This window comes from Puntigrus tetrazona, chromosome 16, assembly GCF_018831695.1.
Source record: "Puntigrus tetrazona isolate hp1 chromosome 16, ASM1883169v1, whole genome shotgun sequence".
Classification (NCBI taxonomy): Eukaryota; Metazoa; Chordata; class Actinopteri; order Cypriniformes; family Cyprinidae; genus Puntigrus; species Puntigrus tetrazona.
Genome location: NC_056714.1, coordinates 190,859 through 199,026, shown reverse-complemented (window position 1 = coordinate 199,026; position 8,168 = coordinate 190,859). Strand labels below are relative to the sequence as shown.

The 8,168-nt window shown below is 43.2% G+C and overlaps 2 pseudogenes; both read left to right on the top strand.

Moving 5' to 3' along the window:
* The first annotated feature begins 1,644 nt into the window (after window positions 1–1,644).
* On the top strand, window positions 1,645–1,763 carry LOC122361311 (annotated as a pseudogene).
* A 193-nt stretch (window positions 1,764–1,956) lies between these two features.
* LOC122361345 lies at window positions 1,957–2,075 on the top strand (annotated as a pseudogene).
* Window positions 2,076–8,168: the final 6,093 nt, after the last annotated feature.

Genomic DNA, 8,168 nt, shown 5'->3' with positions numbered 1-8,168 from the left:
CAGGTTCTGGAGGTCATTCTGCCAGCTGATTGGAGCTACAGCCAGTCTATCGTCGGGTTTCATCCCCAGTCTAATGGACAGACAGAACGTACCAACCAAGAGATTGAAACAACCTTGAGGTGTCTGGTGTCATCCAATCCTACGTCCTGGAGTAAACATCTGATTTGGGCAGAATTTGCACACAATACTCTTCGCCATTCCTCAACAGGTATGTCACCTTTCGAGTGCCAATATGGTTTTCAACCTCCTATGTTTTCTGAGCAGGAGTTCGAAGTGGGGTTCCGGCTGCTCAGCAACTGGTTCAACGGTGTCGCAGGATATGGAGAAAGGCCCGGCTGCTCTTCTTAAGTCTTCACAGCTACAACAGCAACGGGCTAACCGTGAGACGCAGACCAGCGCCAATTCTACGCCCAGGGCAGAAAGTCTGGCTTTCAAGCAGGGACATTCCTCTCAAGGTTGAGTCACGCAAATTAGCTCCCAGGTTCATAGGACCATTCAAAGTTTTAAGGAGAGTAAATCCTGTTTCCTACCGTCTCTTGCTACCCAAGTCTTTGCGCATTCACCCCACCTTTCATATCTCACGCTTAAAGCCTGTCAAATACAGCCCTCTGTCTCCTGTCACCAGGCCACCCCCAGCACCACGAATAATTGGGGGTCAGCCAGTATACACAGTTCGGCGGCTACTGGACACTCGACTGGTTCGGGGAAGACGACAGTTTCTTGTGGACTGGGAGGGATTTGGCCCGGAGGAGCGAACCTGGGTCCCTGCTCGCCACATCCTGGACAAGGCTCTTATTAGGGACTTTTACCGTCTTCATGGGAACAAGGCCATTGGGAACGTCAGGAGCCGTTCCTAAAGGAGGGGGTCCTGTAATGATCTGCCTGAGATTCCCTGGGTTCACCACTGGATGGCGCACTTTCTGCTCCAGATCACCACCCTGTTAGAGACTTGTAGCACACCTGTTTTTGATCACTCCTAATGACCAGTCTTATTTAAATGTCTCCCTGCCTATTGTTCTTGTTCAGTCCTCATGTCTTTCTCAGAGTCATGCTGCCGAGTTTTTTTGCTGTAAGAGACTTTCTTGTTTTCTGTGTTCTCTGTGATTTTTCTCCGGCCTGAGGTCTAAGGACAGCTTTCTGTTTGGATTACCTTTTTTTGTATTTTGTACCAAGGAGTGTTTTGAGTTCCTCAGTAGCTATTTTTGTTGTAAGCCTCGAAGACTTTTTCTTGGTTCTTGGGATTCATTCTTCTTTATATTTTTGCTTGAGTAAAGAACCTCAGAAGTCTCTCTAAGCCTTCTCATTATTTCCTCTGCAACTGGGTTTCACCTGCTCCAGTGGAGTAGGAGTAAGTGCCACATTAACACATCCCGGAGACCTGAGTTCGATCCCCATCTGGATCGTAACATCTAGGCTCACAGACCAACCCCTTAACAGTAACACATTATTGGGTTTTTTTTTTTTCAGTAATGGCCCTGGATGACAGTTTTCTTTAAGGCTACATTGTTAACTAATTAACTATTGCTCTTATCTTTCATTTACCTTATTTTGAAGTATTTTTTTGTATTTTTTTCATAACTTGTCTAGTATGATTGCAATTAGTGTGCCTCACTTTAAAATAGGGGGCTTTTTGCAGCAGTTCTCGTTCATGGCCTTACCACCCTGTTCACGCCTGATCTCGTCCGATCTCAGAAGCTAAGCTGAGTTTGGCCTGGTTAGTACTTGGATGGGAGACTGCCTAGGAACACCGGGTGCTGTAAGTTTTTTGGTTTTCTTCACTACTTATCTAATACACTGGCCCTTAGTGTGGCCAAAGTTTGACCAGCTCTTTGATTTCCCTTAATGCTTATTTAATTCAATTTGCTTTTAAAGTAGCTGATCTTTTTATTACTTATCTAGCAGGATAGCACTTAGTGTGGCTCACCTTGAAATAGGGGGCTTTTTGCAGCAGCTCTCGCTTACGGCCATACCACTCTGTTCACGCCTTATTTCGTCTGATTTCAGAAGCTAATCAGAGTCGGCCCTGGTTAGTACTTGGACGGGAGACTGCCTAGAAATACCAGGTGCTGTAAGTTTTTTGGTTTTCTTCAATACTTTTCTAATACACTGGCTCCAAAGCTTGAATAGGTCTTTGCTTTCCCTTAATGCTTATTTAATTCAATTGCCTTTAAAGTAGCTGATCTTTAAACAGCGTTTGGCTGTTTTGAACTACTTACCTAATGCTCATATCTTTAATGTACCTTATTTTGAAGTATTTTTTTATTTTATTTCATTACTTATCTAGTATGATGGGCTTTGGTGTGCCTCGTGTTGTGTATCTGTGACTTTAATATGATTGAGCCCATAGGTGGTGTTGGGGGAATTCCGTTCTGAGTGGTGACGTCATTGAGGATTCCGGATATAAAGGTCGTCAGGCGGAAATGGCGGTCTCGCTCTCCTTTTGTTCTCCGTTTCCCACGGTCCTGGTGGCGTCTCCCTTATTGCCTCTTTTGAGGCTGGTATTTTGTTTTTGTTTAACGAATTTCGTTTTTATGTGGTTTCTTTTTGATTATCTTAACAGTAGCGGGTAGCTTATTTTATTAGTTCACGTTTTGTTGAGTTAGTAAGAGCTGAGGGAGGGAAGTAGTTGTCCGGAAGACTCACCCGTTCTGGTTTTGTTTGTCGGCAGACAGGTAAGAGCTGCAATCCAAGAACAGGGGTAGTCAGGGGCTTGCTTCCTTTAGTTTTCCTACCCGCGATTTGTTATTATTTATGTTTCGTTTATAAGTCACGTGAATTGTTTATTATTTTGAGAATTGTTTAATAAAGGAGGTGTCCTAAATTCATATCAGGTGTTGTGACTCTTTTATATGTTCGGCCTGTATACTTTTCGTTTATATTTATTAAGCGAGCCACAAATCAGTTATGGGCCGTAACATATTTGGGGGCTCGTCCGGGATCAATTCGGTGCATTCTAGTTAGATTTTCGATTTTTTTCCTAAATTACCTAGTCACTTTGTAATTGAGTCACAATGGTCTGATGTGAATTTTCAAAATCTTCTTTTCTTCGTAATTTTGTTAGACGTTAGTTTTCCCAAAATGTTTGAACTGGTAGAGTTTGTTTCCAACCCAACGCAGGCAGAGTTATTTCAGATTAATAGGACTGATCTTATGAAAATTGCTGCTCACTATAAAGTTAGTTTTCGTAATACTTCATCTAAACGTGAACTTCAGATACTATTAGTTGATTCGTTGCATAAACAAGGTGTTTTTGGTGATGAAGAAAAGTGGGTAGATTATCCTGATCCAGTTGAGGTTAGTTCAGAAGATCTTGCTCTGCAAGTTAAGAAGTTGGAGTTGGAAGCTAAAGAGCATGAAAGACTTTCGTTAAAAGAGCGAGAAGAATGGGATCGTGAGAAAGAAAGACGGAGAGAGCGTGAGAGACATGAGCTTGAATTGAAGAAGCTTGAGATGGAACAAGCTTGCCGCCTGAAAGAACTTGAGCTGAGAGCTCGTGAAAGGGGAGTAGCTGATGCTCCTGATTTCGACGTGAGTCGCAATATTCGTATTGTTCCTCCTTTTCGAGAACAAGAGGTAGATAAGTTTTTTGCTCTTTTTGAACGTGTTGCCGTTAACCTTAAATGGCCGAAAACATTTTGGCCCATGTTGTTACAATGTGTTCTTGTAGGGAAGGCTCAAGAAGCTTATTCTTCGTTATCAGTGGAAGAGTCTCTTGACTATGATCAGGTAAAAGCTGCCGTTCTTAAAATCTATGAACTTGTTCCTGAGGCTTATCGCCAAAAATTTCGTAGTCATCGGAAAACTGATGAAACCTATGTTGAATTCGTTCGTGAGAAGGAATCAATGTTTGATCGGTGGTGTGCTTCGATGAAAGTAAAATCTTATGAGGATCTTCGTGAGCTGATTCTTTTGGAAGAATTTAAAAACTGCTTACCCGAACGTGTTGTAACATATCTAAATGAGCAAAAAGTTCTTAAATGTTCTGCTGCTGCTTCCCTGGCTGATGAGTATGTTCTTACACATAAGAACGTGTTTCACGCTGTGCAGAAACTTCCATCTGCTAACAATAATCGCCGGTTTTCGAAACGCCATTCTGAGCGCACTTTGTCGATGGATAACGTGGAAGGTTCTAAGCCGGCGTCCTCACTTATTTGTTTTTATTGTAAGAAGCAGGGACACATTATTGCAGAGTGCAATGCACTCAAAAAGAAAAACCGTAACCCTAAATCGGTAAGTTTATTGATGACGTCCTCGGCATTTTCGGAAGGACTGGAGTCGTTAGCTTCACAAGCTGATATTAGTAAAGAAAAGGGGTATGTGCCGTTCATAATGGATGGTTTTGTATCTTTGGTTGGTAAAGCAAATCAGCGAAAACCAATCAAGATACTTGAGCTCTATTGGTTCGAGTGTCTTGGTACAGGGATTTGAGATGGGCTTTGTGAACGTGCCTTTGCACGAGATTGAAATTGAGTCCTCCCTTGTTACTGGCCGCGTTGTTGTTGGGGTGCGACCGTGTCTTCCCGTTCGAGACGTTACGTTTATTTTGGGGAATGACTTGGCGGGAGGAAAAGTTTTTGCTAGCCCTGAGGTAACCAGTGTTCCTTTTCCCTGCATTACTCCTGATGCATTAGCTCGGAAATATCCCGAGGTATTTCCTTCGTGCGCTGTTACTCGCGCTATGTCACAGAGATTAAAGGAGAAAAGCCATGGGAAGTCAGAAGATGGGTGTAAATTCGATCTGAGTGATACGTTTCTCACGAGTTCAGATCTGGGGAAAGTGAAGTGTTCAAATTCTGTTGGTTCGGACATTGCCGTCAAGAAGCTAGACGAACCTTCTTTGGGGCTTGCTAAATTATCTCTGTCACGCGAGCAGCTTATTTTTGAGCAGAGGAAAGACAAGGAAATGTCGCCCCTCTTTGAAGCTGTTGTTCCTGTTGAGCAACTTGAGAGTGTATCGCAAGGATACTTTGTTGAAGATGGTGTGCTGATGAGGAAGTGGAGACCTTCAAATACTGCTGCTGCTGATGATGAATGGCAGAGTGTTAAGCAGATAGTAGTTCCTTCCTCATATCGTTTTGAAATCCTGAGCCTTGCACATGACGGTCCATTTGCCGGTCACTTGGGAGTAAATAAAACATATGATCGTGTGCTCCGACATTTTTTCTGGCCTGGCTTAAAAAAAAATGTAGCAAGCTACTGCCGAAGTTGCCATGTGTGTCAGAAGATTGGAAAACCGAACCAAACCATTCCACTTGCTCCGCTGTACCCAATTCCAGCTATTGGTGAACCATTTGCGAGAGTGCTGATCGACTGTGTCGGTCCCTTGCCTCGTACGAAGTCCGGTAACCAGTATTTACTGACAATAATGTGTGCATCTACACGTTTTCCAGAGGTAATACCTTTACGGAAAATTACTGCTCCAGTAGTGGTGAAATCGCTTCTTAAGTTCTTCTCCCTGTTTGGCCTTCCTCGTACTATCCAATCAGATCAAGGTACGAATTTTATGTCTCGTGTGTTTAAACAAGTTCTGGATCAGTTGCATATTTAACACTGCACTTCTAGTTGTTACCATCCAGAAAGCCAAGGAGCACTTGAACGGTTCCACCAGACTTTAAAGTCAATGCTTCGTGCGTTCTGTCTAGAGTTTCAGAAAGACTGGGATGAGGGAGTGCCTATGGTTATGTTTGCCGTAAGGGAGGTAGTACAGGAGTCTTTGGGCTTCAGTCCTAACGAGCTGGTGTTTGGACACACTGTTCGTGGTCCACTGAAGCTGATCAAAGATCACTGGTCTAATGACTCGAGTCTAAACAATGTCCTTGACTACGTTTCAGAGTTCCGTTTAAAACTGCACCGTGCATGTGAGTTGGCCAAAGAGAATTTGAAGATGTCACAACAGCGAATGAAAAAACGTTTCGATCGTAGTGCTAAACTTCGTAGTTTTTCTCCTGGTGATAGGGTGCTAGTGCTGTTACCAGTATCAGGATCTGCACTGCAGGCCCGGTACTTTGGTCCTTATCAGGTAAAAGAGAAGGTGAGTGAACTTAACTACGTAATATCGACATCCGATCGAAAGAGAAAGACTCGTTTGTGTCACATTAATATGCTAAAACCTTATTTTGAGCGAAAGCCAGATCTGTTTGGACAGAAGTCTGTTGCGTTAACTGTTTCACCCACAGATTCTTCGGTGATCAAAGAACAGGCGCTGCTCAGTGCTGATTCACCTGTTGATGAGACGCTGTCTAGTGCTGAAAGTTTGACTTGTCCATTACCTTCTACTGCTAATAGCACCTGTGTCTCGATCATAAATGAGGATGATATTGACTTTCCCTCTGTGGAGCTGGTGGTGGGAAGGTTGAAAAATTCTGAGGTGTTCCGAAATCTTGACACGTTTCTTTCCCACCTGACTGCTGCTGAATGCGCTGACGTGACTAATGTCATTCGGACTTATAATAACTTGTTTTCTGACATCCCTTCTCGTACTTCGTTGTTGGAACATGATATTGATGTTGGTGATTCATTGCCTATTAAACAGCATGCATTTCGAGTAAGTCCTGAAAAACGACTGCAGCTGAAAAAAGAGGTGACATTCATGATAGAAAACGACATAGCCGAGCCGAGCTTTAGTTCATGGAGCTCACCTTGTTTGTTAGTAAAAAAATCTGACGGCTCGTTTCGTTTTTGCACTGATTTTAGACGCGTTAATGCAGTTACAAAACCAGACAGTTATCCTTTGCCTCGCATGGAAGACTGCGTGGATCGTGTCGGAAACGCTGTGTTCGTGACTAAGATTGACTTGCTTAAAGGGTATTGGCAGGTGCCTTTGACTGAGCGCGCAAAAGAGATCTCTGCGTTCGTAACTCCTGACCATTTCCTTAACTATACGGTCATGGCTTTCGGTTTACGAAATGCACCGGCAACCTTTCAGAGGTTGGTGAACCGTGTCATCGAAGGCATGCATAATGTGGAGGCTTATTTGGATGACCTAGTGGTCTATAGCGAGTCTTGGTCAGAACACGTACAGCAGCTTGACACGTTGTTTAATCGTTTGTCTCGTGCGACCTTACGGTCAACCTAGCGAAATGCGAATTTGGTCGCGCCACGTAACTTATTTAGGAAAGATTGTTGGCGGTGGTCAAGTTCGTCCGGTTGAGTCTAAGGTGGAGGCTATCACTCGTTTTCCGGTGCCCAATACACGCCGTGAGCTTCGACGATTTTTGGGTATGGTGGGATATTACAGAAATTTCTGTAAGAATTTTTCTGTTGTAGCTTCACCTCTAACCGATCTCCTCAGCCCGAAAGTTCCATTTAAATGGTCTGAAGCGTGTCAGGAGAGTTTTGAGAAAATCAAAGCCCTCCTGGTTAACTTTCCTATTTTATCCGCCCCTGATTTTTCGTCTCAGTTTTTGCTTGCTGTTGATGCAAGTGATATGGGTGCGGGGGCTGTACTTCTCCAACGAGATCAGGGTGATATTGAGCACCCTGTTTGTTATTTTTCCCGAAAATTCAACAAACATCAGCGACATTATTCCACCATTGAGAAGGAGGCACTAGCTCTCGTCCTTGCTCTTAAGCATTTTGATGTTTATGTAGGCTCTGTTTCGTATCCGTTGATTGTTTACACGGATCATAACCCCTTAGTCTTCTTAAATCGAATGAAAAACGATAACCAACGTTTGATGCGTTGGAGTTTGTTTCTACAGACGTTCGAATTAGACATTCGACACATTCGTGGTAAAGATAATGTTGTTGCTGATGCTTTATCTCGCGTCTAATTGGAATAAATTGTAACTTTTTCCCGTTTTATCTAAAACAAAAGGAAAAGGTAAGATCACTTATTTCTACAATTTATTCACTTAAGGGTGAGGGTGTTGTGTATCTGTGACTTTAATATGATTGAGCCCATAGGTGGTGTTGGGGGAATTCCGTTCTGAGTGGTGACGTCATTGAGGATTCCGGATATAAAGGTCGTCAGGCGGAAATGGCGGTCTCGCTCTCCTTTTGTTCTCCGTTTCCCACGGTCCTGGTGGCGTCTCCCTTATTGCCTCTTTTGAGGCTGGTATTTTGTTTTTGTTTAACGAATTTCGTTTTTTATGTGATTTCTTTTTGATTATCTTAACAGTAGCGGGTAGCTTATTTTATTAGTTCACGTTTTGTTGAGTTAGTAAGAG